Here is a 25,040-nt window from a genome sequence, read left to right as displayed (position 1 = left end):
CTAGACTCTATGGTACACCTTACAATCTGACCTTTGAAACTGCCATTTCATCCAGGGGAGATGATCCATGAAGTTCATGAGTAATGTCACTCTAGGACTTCTATTCCTCCTAGACTCTATGGTACACCTTACAATCTGACCTTTGAAACTGCTATTTCATCCAGGGGAGATGACCCATGAAGTCTGGAGAACAGTTGTAATTCTGGGTGAACTTCAGGCCCCATCTTGAGATTGGCAGCCCTGACAAGAAGAGACCATAGCATTTACTTTACAGAGATGGATGGCAGTCCCAAGGTGGAATCCAGGAATCCCCAGAATTATAGCTCATCTCCAGGTGACAGAGATCAGTCCCCCTGGAGAAAATGGCTGCTTTGGAGGGTGAGCTCCATAGTATTATACTCCACTGGGCTATCTCCCGCCCCCAATCCCGCCCACTCCTGGCTCCACCCCCAAAGTCTCCAGCTATTTCCTAACCCTGGGCTGGCAACCCTATTTAAAGAGATTGTTGCTGTGGGCAGCCAGAGAGAAGCAGTTCCCACACTGCTCAAAGAAAATTTAATTCCTACAGAGGACACTAGATTCTCATTAGAATTACGTCTGCAGAAATGGTCTCTGAGGCCTGCCAGCAATGCCTAGTTAGCAGAAGGTACTCTGGCTTCACGTCTTTGCTGAGGGGAGAGCAGAGAACTGTAGGTCGCCCAGATGCACTGGAAGATTAGTCTGACCTAGATTCCTTTTGACCCGCTGCCCATTTATCTTCTCTGAGTTTTATCGAGCACGGATTAAATACAGGGCTTAAAAGGAAACCGTTACAGAGAACATTGCTGGAGCTGCAGCTTTCATTATGCCTGGGTAGCTACAGAGTTTCGTTTTTTTCATTGGCTTTGTCCGACGATTCACATCAGTGCTGTTCTGAAACGAGAAATGCGAACGTGTTAATTCATGTTAGGGTTCGGGCAAAGGCATTTCCAAGCATGCACATTAAACCCAAGATGCACCCACCTCTTTCCAACACCTAGATCGTATTGGGAGGGGGGGGTCCAAAAGAAGAGAGGCTGGAAACAAAATATGAAGTCTGACAATCCATCAGTCTATCTGCTCAGGTCAAATGCTGGCAGGGGCTCATGGGAATTGTAGTCCATGAACATCTGGAGGACCACAGGTTGACTACCCCTGCTCTCTGGGACACATTTGGTCTCAAAGCGAGGACTGCTGTCCATATTTGAAAATATAGACAAAAGGGACAGTTTGCAGTGTATACAACCAAAAAGAAAGAAAAACCTATCCCAAGGCTACTTAGTAATGTTTGCAAACTTCATAAAGAACAAGGAAAATAAGATAAAAGGTCTCTTCTTTCTGTGTGGCTTTATTGTAGGATCCAATCAAAACAGATTTCTAGATATCTCCCGTTTTCAAGGTAAATTTTCCTCAGTGGTTGTTCCTAAACATAAATGCTCCCAATTAGTACCTTATAACATTAAAAAGAATATACATATATAAATAAAGCTATACTCTACCTCTCACTTGTAAATGAATTGGTACCTCAATACCTGAAGAGGATATAATCCTAAAATCATTAAATGTTCTCTCTCCCAAATCATGTATATATCTTACCTCTATGAAAAGAAATTATTAAAAGTATACTTCTGGTCTGGATATTCTTTGCTCAACAAAGCACAGCAGCTTTTTAGAACTGACACTTAACTGACTTTTCAGCCAGTCTCCAAGTTAGGGTTGTCAGAACAACAAACAAGTAGTAGGAAGCTGGGATTCAAAAATGTATAATCTACTGAGCATAAAAAGTGGAGACTCTAACCAGTTGTAGGGTATCTTTTCTTGCCTGGTGGAAATTTTCATGGAGTCACAAACACCGGCTGCTGCGACAAATGTTCCAAAGAGGAACAGTTCCTATCTATGCTAAATGTACATCTCCTCTAATGCCCCCTGCTGGACACTCTTTGCATTTTTCTCAGTTATGCATACTGCCGATGTTGCGTATTCCAACACTTCAGAAGACAGACATCAGTTCCTGTGAGGAAAACGGCAGTGTGTAGGCAGAGTTTCAGTACGCAAAAGAGTCAAGCATCAGGCTTCTTGAAGACTACAATAGTTTCCTTTAGCTGAGAGAAAAGAGAGAAAGAGAGAAAAGAGTCCTGGCAGTCTAACTGTTCTGTTCATTGTGTATCTCCTGGAGGCAGGCAGGGAGGATGTCAGGTGCTTCATCTTTCCCCTCTGATATTCCCCCCTCGCTCGGCCTGGAAGTGTGAATTTGTATATCTCTCCCTGCACCTTTGAAATGGTAAACCAATCTATTTGTGTAGCTCAGATGTGGCCATTTGGCCAAACTCCTCCAGTCTGCCTATCTCTAGATTTCGCATCTGACTAGAATCAAACGTTCTTTCATGGGAGAGGGCTTCCCGCATTATCTGGGAGAGGGAGGGGGAGGATCCTGCCTGTGCCTATATTACCCAAGCCCGAACTCAGGGTTTTGTCTCAATCAGTCCTTCTGTTCTACACATTACCTTTGGCAGAGTGATCACCTGTATATCTCTTATTCAATAAACAAACTTTGGTTAAGTACCTGAGCCGTGGTATTTATCGTTTTGGTGAATGAGGAGGGACTTCACAGCAGCACTTGCTTAGGTCCATGACACAGGAAGTGTGCTCAAAGGACCAGGAAGTCTTCAAAAAGAACCAATCAGAACAGAGGAGGAGAATATTTGCAAAATATCAGGAAATTCCTAAACTATGTGTGCTAAATACACATCTCCATTGACATTAATATTAATAGTAATATTGACTTTGACATGTCAATATTACTATTGACAGCAGCAGCCTCTCACAGAATGAGGCAAATCTCTGCTGCAATTTAAGTCACCTTAAACCTTAAAAAAATAAATCTTGCAACCAGGAACTAGGAATTCTTTGGGCCTTTCCGCACAAGGACCAATGTTGCCAATTGGTTTCAAAAAATGAAAACACTATTTTAAATAGTGGAGTCTTGGCGTTCCGCATACCTGCATTTGTAGTGGAATCCAGTAGTGTTTCATTAGTTCCCCACAGGTTTCCGGTCTCGCAAAAATCGCTAGAAAGGAAGCGATTTTTTCTGTGCTTGTTCCTGCCCCTGGCCGTCAATCAAACAAACAACCAATGGGCGGTTGTTATCATGCTCCGGAAAAGCCCCTTTCCCTTTAAGCACAGGTTTAAAAAAAACACACACACACAAACGTTGCAACAAATATGCCTTGATTCTTCCTAACATACAGACCCATCTAGCTGGCATGTGAGCTGGCGAGTCATCATTACCATGCTCCCCCGAGTGAAACCCCCTCTGTACGGGTGCGATTTTTGGCCGAAAATAAAGGGAACTTGCAAACAGGGGGCTGTGTTGTGCTTGGGGACTTAGGAGAGCTTTAAAGCACTTCTGTGGAGGGACTGTAGGCGGAGAAGCCTCGCTGGTTCATTGCTTTCCCTGCTCGCTCCAAGGGAAAAAAATGGCGATCGCTTCACTGGAAGTTCGGAGGCGAGAGCCAGGGGGAGGGACTTTGTTGCTGCCGCTACATTGAGAATGCACTTCTGGTCTTTTTCCCAAGTGTTGCAGGTTGTTGGCAGAAGTGTAGCGATTTTCTGAGGGTGAATCCACTTTTCTGGATTCACCGGAAATCGCTACAACTAAGCGATTTTAGCGCTAGTGTTGCAGGACTGTTGCAGATTGTGTGCGACGTCATGCGGAATGGCAAATTGGTAGCGTTTACCATTTGTAAGCCTTCTGCTACTTTGAACGTGCACAATGGCCCTTTGAATTGGCGCCTAGCCAATCAGGGATTGACTGCCTTGTTACAGTGTTGAAGCCACAAGGCAGCAACACGTTATTTCAGGGAAAGCAGACAGCTGCATGTATACTCATGGCAATTTTTCAAATATTGAGGGTTATATCCACTCCAGCCAGGGTATCGCAGGGAAAAGGCAGGATCACTCCGGATCAATCATGCTTGTTGCAGATGAAAAATTTAAATCGTCCAAAATCAAAATGGAAATAACATTCAGTGTACACAGCAGGGACTGAATTCACCTGAGATTGGAATAAAAGCTCCATGCAGATTCAGCCCAGGTGGAGGTGTCTTGTATGTCTCTAAATGCTTCTGTCAAGAATGAAGAAAAGAAGGAGGGAGGGATTAAGGATAGCAGGATGAAGGAAATTGTATAAGGGAAGAGAACAAGGAAATCGCATTGAGGCCAGCTCCTCAGTAGGTTTATGCGAGTCCTGGACCAATTCTGCACACACAGGATAATGCACTTTCAATGCACTTTAGAAACAGATTTCCCTGTTCTGCATAGGAAAATCTAACTGCAAAACCACACTGAAATTTCATCATCCAAGGTGTGCAGAATGAGCATCTAAGAAAGGTACGCTGTGGTTTATATCAGACAAGCAGGCAGCCCACGGTAGCCTCTGTAAAAGAAGGAAAGCAGACCAGAACCACCAGACAAAATTTTAAAAGGCCAATGGAATTTGTGGGCTGCCCACATCCCAATAAACTTCTGGATTTAGGTGGCCAGAACATGTAACCAGAGCAATTTCCTTGGCCTTTTACAACTCGGGTAAATAATTTATGGCAGCAGTCTTCCCCCTCCCCAATTCTATAAAAGAGCCATAAAAATATATTTATCATAAAAAAAAGGCTGTGCTCTTACCAACAAGCCGCAAACTTGTGTATACTGCGGCTCCCATAAAGCAATTGATGGGCTCTGACAGCTTGAAGCTTTCAAACAGCTTTCTCTCACTCTCCTCCTAATTTTCCAGGGGTTAGGAAAGCAGGCGTGAGGCTGAAGCGGAGGCACGGACCTGGCCTTTGTTTTCCCTCGCATGTGGGAACTTCATGGGTTACTAACTTCCCCATTAACGGCCTTGCAGCCTTCCAAATGAAACCCCGCCTCTTTGTGATCACGGTGCTGATTAATTAAGTTGAGAGCTCCATGGGCAGCCCTGAGGGCACTCAATGGAAAACACCAGTCTGGAGGTGCCAGGGCAGCATGATGAGGCACAGGCGCAGGACTTCCGAGATGCGCGATAAATCTGCCAGGCCTCCAGTCTCTTTCTTGAGATGAGGACATTCTGCCTGGGCTAGTTTTGAACCATCCAGCTGTTGTATATTTCAGAGCAAGTGCGTTTTCATTCCATCTTTTCTTTAAGAAGCGCAGAGCAGAGCACATGGGGTTGCATCCTCGGGGTTCAGGAGATGTGGGAGGTGAAGCCTAGGGAGGGCAGTACAGCCTAATGGGGCCCGTGGGGGTTGAAGCCTGGGTGGAGTGAGGCCTAGGGGAGAACCAGTGGGGTTGCCAGCTCTGGGTTGGGAAACAGAAGAAGAGTTGGTTCATATTTGTTGTTTTTCTTTGCCCAAAGGAGACTCAAAGTGGTTTACATTCGCCTTCCCTATCCTCTCCCCACAACAGACCCCCTGTGAGGGAGGTGAGGCTGAGAGAGCCCTGATATTCTTGTTTGGTCAGAACAGCTTTATCAGTGCTGTGGTGAGCCCAAGGTCACTACATGCTGGCTGCATGTGGGAGAGTGCAGAATCAAACCTGGCTCGCCAAGTTAGAAGTCCACACTCCGAAGCACTACACCAAACTGGCTCTCAACTAGGAGACTTTGGGAGTGGACAGGATTTGAGGTGAGGAGGGACCTCAGTGGAGTATGATGTTATGGAATAGGGCTGGGCACTTTGGCTTGTCCACTGAACTTGGGCTTCCTCTCTGTGTGTCTCCACTTCCTGTGGCAGCCATTTTATGACTGGCCCTAACTCTCTGGAGGCCATTTTGTAGCTGTGCTCACCACCCTGTGTCATAATTCCAGAGGTTCAAAAGGTTCAAAAAGATCAGAGATTCTTGATCTAATGACTAAGCTAGAGTGGTTCTTGTTCACCTTAGGCCGGGCTTTCTCAACCATGTTTTTTTGAAACTCTGGGGTTTCTTGATGGCCCTGGGTTTCCTGAATGGGCGGGAGTTAATTAATTTTAAATATAATTTTTACATTTGTTAAACATTTATCGAGTGATGTGACCATATTTGGTCATATTGACCTGTCCCTCCCCCCCACCAAAATGGCCAATGATGGGCCTGGAGGGGATGGGAAGGGGTGGGGCTTTGGGTGGACATGTACAAAGAAGATGCAGAAGAAGAAGAAGAAGAAGAAGAAGAAGAAGAAGAAGAAGAAGAAGAAGAAGAAGAAGAAGAAGAAGAAGAAGAAGAAGAAGAGTTGGTTCTTATATGCTGCTTTTCTCTACCCAAAGGCATCTCAAAGCAGCTTTCAATGGCCTTCCTTTTCCTCTCCCCACAACAGGCACCCTTTGAGGTAGGTGAGGCTGAGAGAGCCCTGATATTACTTCTTGGTTGGAACAGCTTTCTCAGTGCTGTGGCGAGCCCAAGGTCACCCAGCTGGTTGAATGTGGGGAATCATGAAATCAAACCCGGCTCGCCAGATTAGAAGTCCACCCTCCTAACCACTACACCAAAGCTATGCTTCCCAACCATATCTGCCTGTTGAAAGGGATGAGGAAGAAGGCGAAATGCAACACGTCGACTCCTTATTGGTCTATGTAGAAACATGAAACAGTCAAAACAAAATACAGCAAATTATAACAGCTTCTTTTTGCAAGTATTTTTTTATTTTGAGCTGATCCTCAATGCTGAAAGCAGGACTTATATGTGTTTTGTTGTTTTGCCTTCCTTTCCCTCCATATGGACAGGCTTAATAATGGTTTTAGCAGGTGGGTAGGTATAAATTAGATATAGATGTCTCCAACCATGCTCCTGAGCTAGGGATGTCAGTCCTCAGATGGGACCTTGTTGTCAATGGCGTTTCATCAGTCTGGAAAGAGGTGAGTAGCGGGGTACCTCAGGGCTCGGTGCTCGGTCCGGTACTTTTTAACATATTAATGATCTAGATGAGGGGGTGGAAGGACTACTCATCAAGTTTGCAGATGACACCAAATTGGGAGGACTGGCAAATACTCCGGAAGATAGAGACAGAGTTCAACGAGATCTGAACACAATGGAAAAATGGGCAAATGAGAACAAGATACAATTTAATAAAGATAAGTCTAAAGTTCTGCATCTGGGTCAGAAAATGAAAAGCATACCTACTGGATGGGGGATACGCTTCTAGGTAACACTGTGTGTGATGCAGCGGTAAAAAAGGCAAATGCCATTTTGGGCTGTATCAACAGGGGCATCACATCAAAATCACAAGATGTCATAGTCCCATTGTATACGGCACTGGTCAGACCATACCTGAAGTACTGTGTGCAGTTCTGGAGGCCTCACTTCAAGAAGGACGTAGATAAAATTGAAAGGGTACAGAGAAGAGCGACGAAGATGATCTGGGGCCAAGGGACCAAGCCCTATGAAGATAGGTTGAGGGACTTGGGAATGTTCAGCCTGGAGAAAAGGAGGTTGAGAGGGGACATGATAGCCTTCTTTAAGTATTTGAAAGGTTGCCATTTGGAGGAGGGCAGGATGCTGTTTCCGTTGGCTGCAGAGGAGAGGACACGCAGTACAAGTACAACTACAAGTACAACGATATAGGCTAGATATCAGGAAAAAAATTTTTCACAGTCCGAGTAGTTCAGCAGTGGAATAGGCTGCCCAAGGAGGTGGTGAGCTCCCCCTCACTGGCAGTCTTCAAGCAAAGGTTGGATACACACTTTTCTTGGATGCTTTAGGATAGTTTAGGCAGGCCCTGCATTGAGAAGGGGGTTCGACTAGATGGCCTGTGTGGCCCCTTCCAACTCTATGATTCTATGATTCTATGACTCCCCGGAATTACAGCTTACCTCCAGGTGATGGAGCTGAGTTCCCCTGGAGGAAATGGCTGCTTAGGAGGGTTGACTCCACTGAGATCCCTCCTTGCCCCAAATCCCATCCATTCCTGGCTCTACTTCCAAAGTCTCCAGGTATTTCATAATCCAGAGCTGGAAACCCTAGCGAAGTCTGATGCCTTTCTGTTGCCCAAGGAGTCTTCAACCAAATGGTTGGAAGCAGAGACCGACAGGGAAGAAAACACGGCCCTCGGAGGCCCCTCCTCCCCGAAATTGTGTGGCCTGCACTTGATTAAAAATGTGGATCTCACTGTAAAGTGTAGTTTAAGCCCAGCAGTGCTTATGTAATTTATGAATGTGTCTATGGAGCTTATGGATTTCCACATTTAAATATACACTCAGATTTTTAAAGTAAAATTGGGTAAATACTTTGAACGTGGGTTTTTTTTTTTTGCCACACATGGCCTATGGCTGAAACAAATTGCTGCTGCTAGCAGGAATGATAGCATTTTCATCTTGCTAATGGCTTCCAACCAATTTCAGAAGGATTAAGAAAAGAACCCAACTGGAATGGTTTGGAAGGACCATCCGCTGTGTTTCCAGCTGTGGTCCATCGAATGCCTCTGGGAAAACTTCTGAGAATTAGTGGGGCAGCCATTTCCTGAAAGGGTGAAAGATAATAGTTTCATGAGGACACTGATGAATGCATTTGGACAAATAAGTCATCCCCGTTGAGTAAGATTCCTATGAAATTCCTATTAGAAAATGAAATTGCCAGTGGTCCTGCTGCCAGCTATGAGTTGGGAAAAATCAGGTGACTTTGGGGGTGAAGCGGGGAATGGGCAGGCTCTGAGATGGGCAGGGACCTCAGTGGAGCATAATGCCATGGGGTCCACCCTCCAAAGCAGCCATTTTCTCCCGAAGAACTGATCTCTTTAGTCTGTAGATGAGCTGTAAGTCCAGGGGATACCCAGGTCCCACCTAGGGTTGCCCGTTCCAGGTTCGTAAGTTTCTGGAGATTTGGGGATGGAGTCTGGAGAGGCCAGGGCCTATTCTGCATTGCTTGATTTTTCCCGCTTTCGTTCTTACCGATCTCCGTTCGATTTGGGCCTGGACATAGTGAGTGATCTGCAACAAACAGTTTTCCCGAATGGAATCAGCCTTCAGTCGCTTTCGCCCTCTGCATCTGGGTGGGCTCCCCCACCCAACTGTAGCCCTCCTTAGTGCTTCTGATCACACCACCCCTCCCCCAGTTTCCGATGGGCTGCTAGGAAATTTAGCACCCACCGCACCACTCTAAAGCACCCTTGCACTTATCGGCCTCTCCACCCCTCCCCTCCCTCCCTCCCCCGTGCATAGCAAGATGTGAGCTTGGCTGAGGACAAAGGGGGGGGGAGTTGAAAGTGCCACTGAGCTGGATCTTGGAGGACAGGTCACTAGAAAACTGAGTTTCCATTTAGATAAAGAATATATTATGCCTCAAGCCCCTGAAATAATTTTAAAAAAACAGAAAAGTCTCCATAAAACGTAGGTTCAGATTAGTGAGCAGAGGCAACTGAAGAAGGGAGGCACCCGGAGGGAGGGGAGTCGAGGTGAGTGGAGGCACCCCGCCAGTCCCTGCTCACCGCCGCCCCTCAGCTCTCCACTCCCTTCACGGCCTTTGCGGCTCAGCCTTAACAAGTGCGCAACTCTGCCCCTCCTCCTTCTCCGCCACCGGCGCCTTGGCCCGATCCTGCCTCTGTGCAGCCGTGGCTCAGGCTCAGGCTGGCTGGCACCATGAGTGCCGCTCCTTCCATGTGCCACGCCGGGTTGTGCCCCTTGCCCCCACAGCAGCTACGGCAAGGAGGCGCTATGAACGAGGGGAAAACGTCCGGTGCAAGTTTGCCCGCCCGCCTGACTGGCAGCCCTGCTCCCCCTCCCCGCCCCCAGCCAGCTGCGCAGGAAACGCCTCCCCGGGCTACGTCAACATTGGAAATGCGTGCGAGGCGGGGGGGGGGGGAATGCTAGTTAATCCGAAGGTGAGGACATCTACACTTTAATATATTGGGATCTCAGAGCGCAATAGTTGGAAAATAAGTGCTCCCTGATATTCCGGTCAAAAGGTAGGGTCAATGCGGGTCAAAGCATGAAGGTTGCAGATGGAAAATTTCCATCGACCAAAATCAAAATGGAAATCGATTTCAGTGCAGACAGGAGGGATTTAATCGATCTGGGATTGGAATAAAAGCTCCGTGCAGCTTACACCCAGGGGCCTTCGTGGGGTACAATGTCACACCTTCCAGAGCATTCATGTACCTTAACAGGATTGGGCTCTGCAGAAATGTTGCCAACAGGCCTGGAGGGGAAAAAATGTCTACTTCTTTTCACAATGGGAGGCTATTTATCAGGTGATGTTATTTACCTCCATGCTGTGAGAAGCTTCATCTGAACATATCGACACAGTATAACTCTGTTAAAGGGACAGGTCATGTATCCCTAGGCCTGTTGACAACCCGACTCTGTTATCCAGTTGTGTTATACATCCTTCTTGTGTTTTTGAATTGTCCTCCAAGACGTGGCAGGACTACTGGGTCTTAGAGTTTCCTAGCTGTACACCTCCACAGCAGTGACCCAGTCAAATCAAATTCATGACCCTCTGTTTTCACAATATGACCCATTTCCTGTTTTTGGACCAAATTTTTTCATGTCAAGTATACACATTTTTTTTATCAGTATTAAGCAAATCCTGGGTGGGATCCAGCCAGTCAGGGATTCCCAACCAGGGTTCCTGGAGAACCCTGGGATTATGTGAGAGTTACATAATCCCACATAGTTACACAGCCTTTCCCAGAAGTTTGGATGGCCGCTGAAATCACCAGACATCACTGGAGCCCACTTCCCCTGTTGCTCTGCAGGCCTAGTCTCTTTCTCCCTGATGGTGTAGGGATTTGTCTAATTTTGTCTCTGCTCCTAGCTGTTGGGCACACCCAGGCTGGGGCAGGGTCAAGAAAGATCAGTCTCGGATCTCTGTGCGATCATCAGAAAGACAGGGTTTCTGTAAATAGCTGATCTCGAGAAACCTTCCTGGTTGAAGATTGAGCCAAGTCTTGCACTCCGATAACAATGCAATGTGTACACAACCAAAATCTTCTGTAAACCTTCATGGCTAAAATGTATATTGCAAAGTCTGCTTTCCTGGGCTGAAAATAAAATAAAAGGCTAGCCTGCTCGAGAAGCTTAGACCAAGCAAAAGCCAAGCTTCTTCAGAGCAAGCTAGCACAGGGAGAGAAGCAAGCCTCGTGTCTGTCATTACTTCAGATGGAAATGGGAAATGATTGATCAATTGATTGGCTGGCTCCTCTCTCTTACTTCCACACCCACATCTCCGAAAGGGCATGGCACCACTTCCGGCGTTCCTTGAAGCCTGAACAATATTTCAGCGGTTCCTCCATGGTCAAAAGGTTGAGAAAGGCTGATTTTGCACTCAGTCTTCTAATCTTCCTTCCAGTTTCTTGCCCTCATTCTATATGGATTTTGTATATGTGGGTCCCATGATTTCCAACATATTCTTTGCCTTGCTAATCAAAAGGAGCCCATCTTTCATTATCCACCATCAAAAAAAGCTGGTTGGATGCCACCAGCTATATGTACCAATGCAGCACGTGGTGGTACATATAAACTGCAGATAAAAATCATATCACTTAGCGTATTTAAACTCTGCTTGGGGAGGGGAGTGAGCGGAGTATGGTATAACTCCCCTTACAAATGAATCTACAATCTGCAAGACCAATAGCAAAAGGTAGGTATTTGGAACTATTGACCAAAAAATACACCTAAACCAGTATGAAAGAGGAACAAAATGGGGAACATTTGCCGAAATCTCAGAAAAAAATGGAGTTTCTTCCAAGGTTTCCAGACTTTGGAAACTGACACATCTCTTAAATTGCTTCAAAAGACACCAGCATGCCATCCTCTCAGATGCCCCCTCCCCCCCCCAAAAAAAAACCCTGCTGTTCTACAGCCTCTTTTCTGGTTCCAAGCTCTTGCTGATGCCGTAAATTTTTAACAATCGCACTTTTATAACTGTACTCTGTGCTCTGCCACTCTCTGTTCTTTTTCTTTGGTGTTATCCCCCAAATACCTCATCAGGCACTCAACCCACAGAAGCTAGTTTTTAATACCTGTCTGAAATAATAAAAAAGGTTCCCTGGTTTATACCAGCTTGGAGGTTTTGATCATGTTCCCTGTAATATTTAATCTCTGCCAGCACTGCTTATTTTACGGCTGGAAAAATTCCAGTGAGCTCACAAAACTCCCAAACCGGGGAGTGCGCTGAATGCAGCAACAGGACGACGGTCCCTACAGCTAGGCAGGCTCAGAGGCTTTTTTACCTGATATTTTCTGACTTGCAGTCCATTCCACAATCGAGAGCTGGCTAGGAGATAGGAGGAGTGGTCCCAGAACTGAGCCATTTGTTGAAATCTCATCTTCATCCCAAACTCATTCGGTGGCTATTCCAGATGGATAGGCGTGTTAGTCCGCCGCTGCGAAAGAAAAGTGGCCTCTTAGATTCACTCACTAGGTGGCTGCAGGTGTCGGTCCCAGTAATCCCCAGTAATCCCAATGTGGTGCCTACATTGGCTTCCTGACACCCATGTTCTTCTTCCTCAAAGTATCTCCTCCCAAAACAAATAAACCAGCCCTGGCTTTCATCAGTGGGAGCAGAAGGAGCTTCACAAGAACTCATGAGACATGACCTCTATGTCTGCCGACACAGAAGGACGCTTGGCTTGGGACCATGGAACATTTTGTGATGGGAGCCATTTTGTAACTTTTCGCACCTATGGGCACCATTTTGGGGTGGTGCCCTCTCTCCATTCTCAACATTCTACAAGAACCTACAGGTTTCACAAGTCTGGGGGAATGGCATGGCAGAAAGGGTTAACTCCAAAGGTGGTTTTAGCCAATGGCCAACAGAGGCCAACAGAGTATATGACTCAGCATTATACTAAACACGTGTGTCTGTGACATATTGACCAATCTGATATTACAGTGGTTTATTTCCAGCATTAAAAACTGCTGCCTTGACCTGAGTAGCCCAGGCGAGCCCAATCACATCAGATCTCGGAACTCTGTCTAGATGGGAGACCCCCGAGAAAAACTAGGGGTCATAATGTGGAGTCAGGCAATGGCTAATCACCTCTGGAGGTCCCTTGCCTGGCTGTCAGACAATCCTTGGTTCTCCTGGCTACGCTACACACACCATACAATAAATACAATAAAGAAATAACCAGCCTTGTACCTTCACAGGGAGATAAGTGGGAATAAACTGGTGTAATATTGAACCAACCACTAGGTGGAGCTAGACACATGCAGAACAGGAAACAGCCCCTCCCCATCCCCAGGAAACGAGAATCATCATCATCATCATCATCATCATCATCATCATCATCTTCATCTTTTTAGGTTGACCCTGAATGCAGACTTGAGGCAGTTTACCGTACAGCTTAATATCAGATAGTAAAAGCATTAAACAAATTACAGTTTTAAAATTTGTTCTTGCTAATCCCTTCCCCTAGCTCCCCGGGAGTTTTATTGATTTTTCAGAACCTATGGTGAGAGATCTTTCTATGCGGGACTTAGCCAGCTGGATTGGGAGAGCTGTAATGGGAGAGGTGGGAGGTAAAGATGGAGGGAAGCCCATAGCGGTTCTTATTTTTATCCTGGCCTCAGCCATAGGCCTGGTGGAAGAGACCCATATTGAAAGCCCTGTGGAACTCAGGAATCTTGGAGGACTCATATCCAGCCCGTGCTGAAGCAGCTGCACTGGTTGCCAGTTCTGGCCTGCATTAGATTCAAGGTTTTGGTATTAATCTTTAAGGTCATCCACGGCTCCGGCTCTACCTATCTAAAGGACCACTTGTTTCCTTATGCCCCCTGCAGGGTTCTTGGCTCTGTGGGTGCTAATCTGATTGTGGTCCCTGGCCCCAGGGAGGCATGGCTGGCCTTGACCAGAACCAGGGCCTTTTCAGTCCAGGGCCCCAACCTAGTGGAATTAGTTCCCAGAGTAGCTGAGGACCCTGACGGGGCTATCAACGTTCAGCAGATCCTGTAAAATGGAGCTCTTCTGCCAGGTCTTTGGTTGAGGCCAGGGTCAGGAACAACTTGCCCCCCCTCCCCCAGCCAACGTACCATCAGACGAACCCTCACCCTATGGTGATTGGCTGAAGATCAGGGAGGATTGGGGACTATGCCGCTGTCTTGTGTTGAAAACTTCTAAGAGGTTGATTGGTTTTATTGGCGTTTTATTGGGGTTTATGGTTTGATGTGTAAGCCACTACAAGTTCTTGGAGAGTGGCAGCATAGAAAGCTAAAGAATAAATAAATAAACTGCATCAGCTCCATTAGAGCCCAGATCTCAACCGGTAGCAAGGTAAACGAGAGTGCCAAAAAGCCCTATGCATGGTTCTCTGAAGTTCTGGGAAAAAAAGAAAAGGAAATGCTAATAAGCATCTCAGCATGCAAAGGATTTATCTCAGCAATCTGCAAGCTGTTGGAAACAGCTCTCTGTGCAACGTCTCCTGACGTGTGGCTGTAAACAGGAACTCTCTTCACCATAGAGTTAATGAGATAGATAGGGACACTGACCGCTCCTTCACCATAGAGATAGTGAGATAGACAGGGACACTGAGAGCTCACTGACCTGTCCCTAGAGCAGTGGTTCTCAACCTGGGGTCCGGAACCCCTTTTGGGGTCACCTGGCCCCTTCTGTGGGGTCCCCAGGATGGTTGCCACCACTGCAGCAGCAGCCATCGGTGGTGGCAAGTGGCAGCAAGCGGCAGAGGGTAGCGGTAGCAGGTGGCAGGCGGCAGGCAGCAAGCGGCGGTGGCCAGTGGCCGATAGCAGAGGAGCCATGGCAATGGCTGCCTCCACACTGCCCCAACTATTGTACGCCTGCGCGCATGCATGAACTGCCGCCGCAGTTGCAGTCGCTGAGTCAGAGCAGTTGAGAACCGCTGCCCTAGAGCAGGGGTAGCCAAACTGTGGCCCTCCAGATGTCCATGGACTACAATTCCCATGAGCCCCTGCCAGCATCCGCAGTTTGACTACCCCTGCCCTAGAGGGTCATTTCCTGATTCCCCAGTCTCTCCCTCTTCTCCTCCATCTCTCAAGCCTGCAGCATGATGGAAGGGAGATGCCTCAAGCACCTCTCCCCATCCAGCTATTTAGACTAGAATAGGAACCTTATCTTTACCTCTTAAGTATGTAGAATTATGTTCTCTAATAAATAGTTCTTATATTAGTTAAGTACCACATTGGTGAACGTGTCTTTCTTTGTTCATTGCTTTCTGACCTCATGCACTCTACCAGTTTGGTGTAGTGGTTAGGAGTGCGGACTTCTAATCTGGCATGCCAGGTTCGATTCTACACTCCCCCACATGCAACCAGCTGGGTGACCTTGGGCTCGCCATGGCACTGATAAAACTGTTCTGACCGAGCAGTGATATCAGGGCTCTCCAGGCCTCACCTCCCTCACAGGATGTTGTGGGGAGAGGAATGGGAAGGCGACTGTAAGCCGCTTTGAGACTCCTTCGGGTAGGAAAAAACGGCATATAAGAACCAACTCTTCATCTTCTTCTTTTTCTACGCTGCACTACTTGCCACACTAAGGCACTCTGCTTTCTGGATATTAAGACCTTAAAGGTAAAGGTATCCCCTGTGCAAGCACCGGGTCATGTCTGACCCTTGGGGTGATGCCCTCCAGCGTTTTCATGGCAGACTCAATACGGGGTGGTTTGCTATTCCCTTCCCCAGTCATTACCGTTTTACCCCCCAGAAAGCTGGGTACTCGTTTTACCAACCTCGGAAGGATGGAAGGCTGAGTCAACCTTGAGCCGGCTGCTGGGATTGAACTCCCAGCCTCATGGGCAGATCTTTCAGACTGCATGTCTGCTGCCTTACCACTCTGTGCCACAAGAGGCTCTATTAAGAACTTACCAAGGCTTAATACCCTTCACAAGCAAGCCTATTCAGGAGGTTTGCAGACTGAAGATACAATGGCTCATGTGAGTTCATTCCAAAACAAAAAAGGGAACAAAACCCCAACCTTAACAAAGTCAGGAACCCAAAAGTTGAGTTATAAAACAATATAGAATGTTAACAATTATTTATTAAAGTGTACCAATATTAGGTTACAAATACTATACCAGTATTTTTTGGGGCTACACCTAACAGATTTCCCTTGACCACCCAGCTAAACTTCATAATTGGCTTTAGATCAGAGTGCATTATTTAATATTATTGACCACTGTGGAAGACCCAGTAGGGTAGAAATGCATTCGGTCTGTTCATGTGCAGTTAGATCTATATAGTTCTTTTATATAGTTTTTACTTTGTTTTTAACCTAATATTGGTGCACTTTCATAAATAGTTGTTAACATTTTATATTGTTTTTATTATAGATCAACCTTTGAGTTCCTGATCACGTGAGTTCATGGCCTAGTCTGTAAATGCATGCGGAATGGGCCCATGACTGTAGCAAGGTATAAACCAGTGCCTTCCAAGCTCATCCTTTTGGAGTTATGCCTTGAGTCTGGAGCTTGTCCTTTTGGCTAACCACCACCAAAATGGTGGCTATTGCTTTGGGTTATTGTCTTCCAGCTAACAGCAGTCTGATTGGCAGAAAGGCAGGTGTGTGAGAAAGTATCTGTTCAGGCCATGGAAGGATTGCTGGTTCCTGCACAGAAAACTGCTTCTATAGGCACAGGAGCGGCCCTGTTTGTTTTATATTTCCCTGGACTTGGAAGCAGTTGTGTGCCAAGCAATAGGAACATCACTTTGGGTGCCTTCTGGAAAAATAGATGGCTTTTCCATTTGTAAAGGTGGTTTCCTGATTTGAAGAACTGCATCTTACTACCCTATTCTGCACAAGATAATGCACTTTCAATGCACTTTAGATGTCCCACACAGGAAAATCCAGCTGCCAAAACCCACTGAAAGTGCATTGTCCTATGTGTGTGGAATAGGCCCAGGTAAGCTTCCAAATAAGGCTGCAAGCTTTAATTGATTTAATGCTGCAGGGTTTTATGTTTTTGTTTGGGGGGGAGGTTGCATTCTTGCTGCAATGAGCCCCATGAAGCTTGGCCTGTATACTTTAAAGCCTCTTGGTTTATCAGAAATGTCACTTGCCTGGTAGAAGATTCCTGAAGAGCGATATCCTATCCCCAAATTTGCACATGGTGCCTTGAACAAAAAGATGCAGCATATTCTAAGGTCAGTTACATCGTCAAGAAAATAGGTTGCGGATTTCGAAGCCAGACGTTGCCACAGGAAATTAAAAGTGACTCCAGGGATTATTTTAAAAATTAATCTTTATTACCTTCCACTCCCGGGCTGCTAATAAAAAAAAACCCTATTTCTATAGCCTCTATAAAAACATTTCTACAAAGCAGGATGGAGGAGAGCAGATATTAAAGAAGACTTGGAACAGTGGACTGCAAGAGCTCTGTAATTGGAGGACACTGCAAAATGAAATGAATTTTTTTTTGCATGCATTTGAAATCTAGCCAGTTTTGACAGCCAGGTACTTAGCAAATCACCCTCTAATTGCTAACGTATCCCTGCTCTTCATCTGGAAGAAGGGCTCAGGCTATTATTCAAGCATATTTTCACTGGGAACTGGGGCTACTTAGAAGTACTTCAATGTGTTATTACGGTTTGAAAAGCTAGATTTTAGAAGGGAAAAAGAACTGGCACAGAATTGTTAAATCTCGCCCGAAAGCGGGGGAAGTTAACGGTCATCACAACATTGTGTGGTGGCAAATTCCATAGGTTGATTATTGTGCAATGGGAAGAAGCATTTTCTTTTTAAAATTATTATTATTATTATTATTTAGATTTTATTTTTAAAATTAGATTATTATTATTATTATTAATATTTAGATTTCCTGCCACTCCCAGAACCAGAGCGTGGCGGGTTACAAATAGTCCATATAACCGTTCCCCATAAAGATGTTAAAAAGTGTGGGAGAGAGGACCGCGCCCTGAAGAATTCCATAAGGGAGTCGATAACAGCGTGACAACTCATCTCCCACAGCCACCCTTTGGGTCCAGTTAAGGAGAAAGGAGTGTAACCAGCAAAGAGCTGTGCCCCGTATCCCTGTCCCGGGGAGGCGATTGGCCAGCAGGGCATAGTCGAACACATCAAAGGTGGCCAAAAGGTCTAACAAAACAAGCATAGCTGACCTGCCCCGATCCAGCTGGTGATGTAGATCATCCATCAGGCCGACTAACACCGTCTCCACACTGTGGCCAGGATGGAAGCCAGACTGATATGGATCAAGAGCTGAAGACCTTGATGCCGATTATTTTATGCAAGAAGGATGATGTTTTCTCTCCTCCAGGGCTGCTATCCAAATAAGAACCTGCCTTAACAAATTTCACTGGATCCCTTTCCACTTTCTCTAGTAATTCTGAGTTTCCCTTTTGTTGCCTATACTTTGTATAGCCCCTGTTACATTTCCACAGGACTGCCCTTTCGTGATCTATGGAATATAACATAATGTAATCATGTGCTTCTTTTTATGGAACGGAAAGTATGTCTGCACTTTGTGTAAAGTACCCAGTGAATTATATCTCATTACTAGGAGAGCGGTGCATATGGATGTAAACACAACAGCCATTATGTGCTCAGAAATAGTTCATGATACAAAAAACTGGCTTCGTACAAGGACAGAAAGTCACTCAGGGGCTGCCTCAATGCACCCTGTGAGAATCAGTTGCCATCTCAACAGTCTGGGTAGAGAAAAACATCGCTTTAGTCTTTTAACTTATGCAGATAACACACAGGGCATTTCCGCACATTGGTAAAAACAGCTGAATGGTGTAGCACTAAATATTATCACGCCTCCTGGCCACTCCTCACCTTTCTGCCGTCTCTAGTCTGCCACCTTTTCACGCTTCTCACCCTTTTCAAGCTTCTCAGAGAACAACGTGCTTTATGCACGACTCTCTTCTGCTTGCCAATCAATTCAGGCAGCCAATCCCCTTTGTCCATGTTTTAACGGTCCCGCAATGCCTGCCATTTAAAAAAAATACTTCTCCATTTAAACGCCTATGCATAGATGCATAGTGCTTTTTGACCACCACCCCTTATTGAATCACGAGTCTTTAGATAGTTTTAAACATAAATTTTGTTCCTGATTTTTTTGGGGGGACGGGAACTTTAGAGAGGCATATTTTGTGTCACAACTTTGGAAAAAAATACTTTTATTTCTGCCATTTCCTGCACGCTTGTGTGCCTATTCGTTGTTCCAGGCTATTCTCCATTTTTGAAAAGCACTTTCCATCCCCCGTAAGAAGGGAGAGGGAGGTGGGTGTGAGGGTGGGACATTGAAGGCGGAGGTAGCGCTTCTTCATCTCCATACATTTCTGGCTGGTGGCCTGCTGGTTGTCCACTGGGGGATAGTGCTTTTTAGATTGGTGAATACACTATTTGGGATTCACCAAATCACACTTTAAAATGGCAGAAATAGCGAGCAGTTTGCTGATTGGATGCGGGAGGTTGGCAATGTTATGTGGAGCGGCTGTAATATAACGATTACACTAGGTAAGCATTTCACTATATTTATCGCGTGCAGAAAAGCCCATAGAATTTCCACTAATGGAGACAAGTGGAAGCTTTTGGGATGACTTCACCCTAGTTGCTTTTTTTGCTTGAGTTCTCCAACCTGTAAAATTTGGGGTAATGGTTAGCAGTCAGACTCCTCCTTCCTTCCTCCGAAGGGCAGATTAAGACAAAACATCCCTGTGTGTATTATCCTAAAGCCTTAAGTGCTGCTTAAGGCTTGTCCCAAAGTAAGCCAAAATGGATACCTGTCAGACAGCAGCCTGGGAAAATAGTTTCAAAGACTCAGAACAAAGGCTCTGCTGAACCTTGATGGCTCAGAACAATGGGTCACCCAGAATCTATTCATACACCCGGGAATAATCCCTGTACCAAGCAAGCCTGACTTCCCCTATATCAATCATTCCTGATGACACACCGTTCAAGCAATGCTTAAGTATATTCATCTTCACCCTTCCTAACCAGTGCTTCCAGGGCTATCAAACCTCTCCCACCCCTTTGTCTACCTCCGGTAGAAAGATCAGTTCATTGTCCTCTGGCATTGAGTCAATTTGCCTCACTATATGTTTTGCCCTATAAATATGCCACAGAAACCCCATTAAACCCATTTCCTGCTTCCCAGAAAAAGCCACCAGGGGCATTTAAATCCTGCTTTGTGCTCCTCACAAAAAGCTGCAGGGAGCAGAAAGCAACAGTGATTTAAATGGCTCTGAGCCATTTAAACCCTGCTTTCAGCTTTCTGTGGGTTTTTTTTTGTGGGGGGGGGAGTATAAACCCCCTGCTTTCTGTTCATCATAAACTGCCATGAGCCACCACAAATTGTGCCAAAAATTTGTGAAAGTTTATCATGGTTCTTCAGTTCACAAAATTCAGGATTAATTTTAGTTTGTCAGCCAATTTGTGCCCATCCCCAGTCCCACAAGTACCATTTCTCCAATCAAAATCCCCCCCCCCCATCGACTTTGCCATCTATGAGGGGAAATATATAAAATTCCATGGCTTCCATCCTAAGCAATGTGAGGGGCATCATGCTACAGGAAGGAAATCTCACTACAACCTTCTCTGACCGTCAGAATCGTGCTCCTATAGTTGAGAAGGGTCTGTGGCACAGCGTCTAGTAGCTGAAGTGGGCCACAGAAAATCATCCGCTTGGCATACTGAAAGTCCCAAGTATAATCCATGGCATCTCTAGTTAAAAGGGATCTGGTACTAGGAGATGAGAAAAACCTCTGTTTGGAATCTGGAGAGCCTCTGCTAGTCTAAGCAGACAATACTTACTTAGATGGGCCAATGGTCTGATTCAGTATAAGGCAGCTTCATGTGTGTTCATGTGGATACGTCAAAATTTGAGTCCAATGGCACCTTTAAGGCCAACAAAGATTTATTCAAGGCATGAACTTCCAAGTGCATGCACACTTTCTCAGACAATGGAACAGGGGTCATAAGAGTACAGATATAAAGTAGTAGCAAATTAGTAAACAACATCACAAAAACCTAAATATGCAGTGTGATAATGCTTTGCTAGCAAATCAGTTCTTTGATGTAAGTAAGTATGCAATGCTATTTAGAATCTAACTGTTCTCAGGACAGGATTACAAACTCAGCATGGCTTGTGGGCATGCCTCCATGCTTGGGTGGAGATGGATGGGGCTAAGAACAAGGCTGTTTAATTCTTTTCACAACTGGGAAAGTGTCTGCCATTAATCACTAATCTTAACAGTTTTATTCCCCCAATGTTTTCGTAAACGACAATTGAAACCAAAGGACTGATTGGCTTTTCTAGCAAAGAACTATCATACTGTATGTTTGTACTTATGATGCTGCTTACCAATTTGCTATGAATTTACTTTCTCCTTTTGTTCCATTGTCTGAGGAAGTGTGCCTGCACACGAAAGCTCACGCCTTGAATAAATCTTTGTTGGTCTTAAAGGTGCTATTGGACTCAAATTCTGTTGTACTACTTCAGACCAACATGAATCCATGTGGGGATGTGTCTGCAAAATTTTGTGTAACAGCAATTAAACTACGTCAAATAAATACAAATTCCCAAATGATTTTAAACAAATCTAACTTTTACATAATTGTATTAATTTTTCACAAAATATCACTCTCTACGTAGCTAATTCCCCCCCGCTTCATAGCTGTTTCTAAACAATTTCTTCTTAATCTGTTTAAATGTTTTCTCCTATTCTTAATTATTTTTAGGCTTATTCTTTTCCCCTCTGTTTTATGAGCGGCTATTTCATTACGATTTCCTGAACTTTATAGATTTAATTACATGGTAAACACAATTTTTTTTTGTATTTGCAATTTTTGTATTGCAAAGTGGCTAGACAAACAGCTTTGTATTACACATGGCTGCAATAAATGAACTTGACTTGGGTATGTGTGTCGGTGGAACAGAAGCAACAGTATTTCAGGGGTGGGGGGCCAAATGGGGAGTCTGCCACAGGGGAAGGGACAGATTTGCAAAAGATTGGCCCTCTCTTCCTCTGCAAACTGAAAAACTGTTCCATCAGGGGACCTGCTACTATGCCAGTGGAATGATCCTATGGAATCCATGCTTAACTGCTTGGGGAGGGCAATTTTGTTGGAGGGAGCACCCCAAGGGGGAAAGGGCTGAGAACCCCCCCACCTACAAGCCTGATCATTTACAACTTCCTTTGAAGACATTAGGATTTCCATTTGCGGGAGGGGTGGGCATAGAATCTCTAGATCGAGGTTGAGAAACTCCTGGAGATTTGAGATCCTCCTCTAGCACGCCTCTTTTCTCGAGGGGAACTGATCTCTGTGGTCTGAAGATGAGCTGTAATTCCAGGGGATCCCGAAGTCCCACCTGAAAGCTGGCATTGTTAGACGACTTTGTAGTTGGGGGGGGGGGAATTCTTATGCATCTCTTTCATCAAGGTTGGTTGAGTCATTACTCCTTGGTGACAGGGAGGTGCAGTGGTGGAAGAGGCTGCACCTGTTGAAATATTTTCTGCCACACAATCCTGATAGTGAGGAAGAAGGAGACATTGAAAACGGGCTATTTCATGCCTATAACTGTGGTGTCACAGATAGAAAGATAGTATCTATTGAATATTAACAACTGAAATTATTCCTTTTTTTCAATAAATCGGTACCATCATAAACAAAAACAGGCTACTTTTTTGATAGCCAACTGGTTGACTTTTTTCTATTTTACACAATACTGACAGGCACAAGGCCGGTGTAAAGACAGAAAGTATATTGAAACAAAAAGTTGTGCTCTAGAGCAGAGGTAGTCAACCTGTGGTCCTCCAGATGTTCATGGACCGCAAACACTGGCAGGGGCTCATGGGAATTGTAGTCCATGGACATCTGGAGGACTACAGGTTGACTACCCCTGCTCTAGAGCAGTGGTCCCCAACCTTTTTATCACTGGGGACCGGGGGTGGGGTAGCCTTTTGCCGAGGGATATCGCTGACTTCTGAGCCCCTGCTCCACTTGCTTTCTCGCCGGCGCCCCTGACTTCCTGCTGCCAGGGGGGTGCTGCCAGCAACAGCTACGCAGTGCCATGCTGAGGGAGAGCCCTAGCCATGGTGGTCGCCAGAGAGCACCAAAGGTGAGCCGATGGCAGAGTGGCAGGACAGCCCCCGAGGCAGCAGCACTCTAGGGAGGAGGATGAGGAGGAATTGCGGCCCGGTACCAACTGATATACGGACCGGTACCGGTCTCCGAACCAGGGGTTGGAGACTACTGCCCTAGAGCATCTTCTTTTACTTATGCAAGGTGTGTTCACAGGAAGGCAAATGTAGCGGTTAAACTTTCAGGGATGCAAGTCGTATGCTAAGCACTGTGATGGCTATGTGGTTATTCCTGAGTGTTCCCACCTGAACTAAATGTAAGCCACTTTGGTGTGAAGTAATCCAAAGTCTTGCAGTTCAGTATTGCATGCCACACAGACTGATGAAACTGCCTTATACTGTGTTAGTCTATTGGCCCATCAAAGTTGGTATCATCTACTCAGACTGGCAGCGGCTCTCCAGGGTCTCAGTTAGGGGTCTTTCATATCCCCCACCGCCTTGTCCCCTTAACTGGAGATGCTTGATGATTGAAATGGGAACCTTCTGCATGCCAAGCAGAGGCTCTTCCACAGCCCCTTCTCTAGTCCAATTATCCCCCAAATGCCAGTGGGCCATGGAGTCAAACACACCACCATGGCACAGATATCTATGTCATTTTACACAGTTATAGTCCACAAGCTCATAGTGAAATGTCGGTTCTTGAGGCAAACATTGATCGTTGGTGGATCTGTTCATAGTAACATAGTGCTGGAAGAGACACCAAGGATCATTTTGTCCAACTCCTGGATAATGCAGGGAATTCACAATCCTGGCTCTATGCTCAGAAAAAGGCAAAAACCCTCCAGGATTGTGATTGTGGTGGTGGTGGTGGTTATTATGTGATTTATTCCCCGCCACTCCTGAAGTCAGCTCATGGCGGGTTACAATGGTCCATCATAAAAGACCCCATTAAAAACAGGACATTCAACAATAAACAAAAAAAACCCACAGATGGCGAAACCTAACCTGACCCTCCTACCAATATCTAATCACGTGGGCTAGGAGGGGTCAATTGATGTTACATGGTCCAGTGCTAGAAAACAATAGCACTAGCACTCGCAGGGGCACCCAGAGGACACCCAAAGGAGGGGGGCGATGATCTTCCTCACTGCCCTGGCCTCAACCATAGACCTGGTGGAAGAGCTCCATCTTGCAGGCCCTATGGAACGCAGAAACCTTCTATCATCTGGCCTGGAGGAACATTCCCTCTTGGTCCCAATGTGGCAACCAACATTACCCTGGGCATGTAAGAATGGGCCTCAAGAGGCAAGCAGGGACTCGTCCTATTATGGGTGTAGACTTTCCAAGGACCTGAGCTGCAAGTCTGAGGCAGGATCGTAACTGGCCAACATGCAGCTAGATCCCAACTCTCAGATCCAATCAGTTTGAAGTGAAACTGACCAATAGCATGCACCGGCAGGAGTCTCCTGTTGTTCTCACTTGTATATATGTTGGCATTTTGGAGGGGTTCTCAGTTCAATTTTACTCCTCTTTACTTTAGAGCCGGGGTCAATAAAGAGCTGAAATCAGCTCACAGTGTCTGTGCCTCCTTAACCCCTGGATATAACCCATCCCTTCCTGCCCTACTCCTCTTTTGATCTGCCTCAGTTCACAGATTCATCATTGCTCTCAGATGACCACCTAACCATTCATGATGAATGAGGCAGCAACATTCCTTCGAATACTGATTCTCAGCAGCAGCCAAACACGATGTCCGCTGCAAACCAATGGCCTGTCATACTATTCCACTAAACAAAGGGATGGCGCCTGGGAAAGACAGAGACCTCAATGGAGCGCCATACTGCCCACCACCCAAAGCATCTATTTTCTCCAGGGGAACTGATTTGTCATCTGAAGATGAGCTGTAATTCCAGTAGGTCCCTAGGTCCCACTTGGGGGCTGGCGTTCCCATGATTGCAAAATGCCCTTGCAATTATAATTAAAGTTCAGCTTGAATAAACTCTGTTGACTTTGGCAGATGTTATCACAAAATGGGCTTTACCTCCTATGGCATCTTCTGCCTTCATCTTG

General features: G+C 45.7%; 1 long non-coding RNA gene across 2 annotated transcripts in view; it reads right to left on the bottom strand.

Moving 5' to 3' along the window:
* Positions 1-585: 585 nt before the first annotated feature.
* Positions 586-25,040, bottom strand: part of LOC143836758 (uncharacterized) — a 277,206-nt gene continuing 252,751 nt past the window's right edge. For both annotated transcript variants that reach the window (XR_013230712.1, XR_013230711.1), the window contains exons 3-4: positions 12,188-12,340; positions 586-912 (exon numbers count right to left, since the gene is read on the bottom strand). This is a non-coding gene — a long non-coding RNA (uncharacterized LOC143836758). The remainder of the gene's footprint in view (positions 913-12,187; positions 12,341-25,040) is intronic.

Source organism: Paroedura picta, chromosome 4, assembly GCF_049243985.1.
Source record: "Paroedura picta isolate Pp20150507F chromosome 4, Ppicta_v3.0, whole genome shotgun sequence".
In the NCBI taxonomy this organism is placed as follows: domain Eukaryota; kingdom Metazoa; phylum Chordata; class Lepidosauria; order Squamata; family Gekkonidae; genus Paroedura; species Paroedura picta.
Note: the sequence above shows the minus strand (reverse complement) of the source record. Positions and strands in the feature narration are given on the sequence as shown.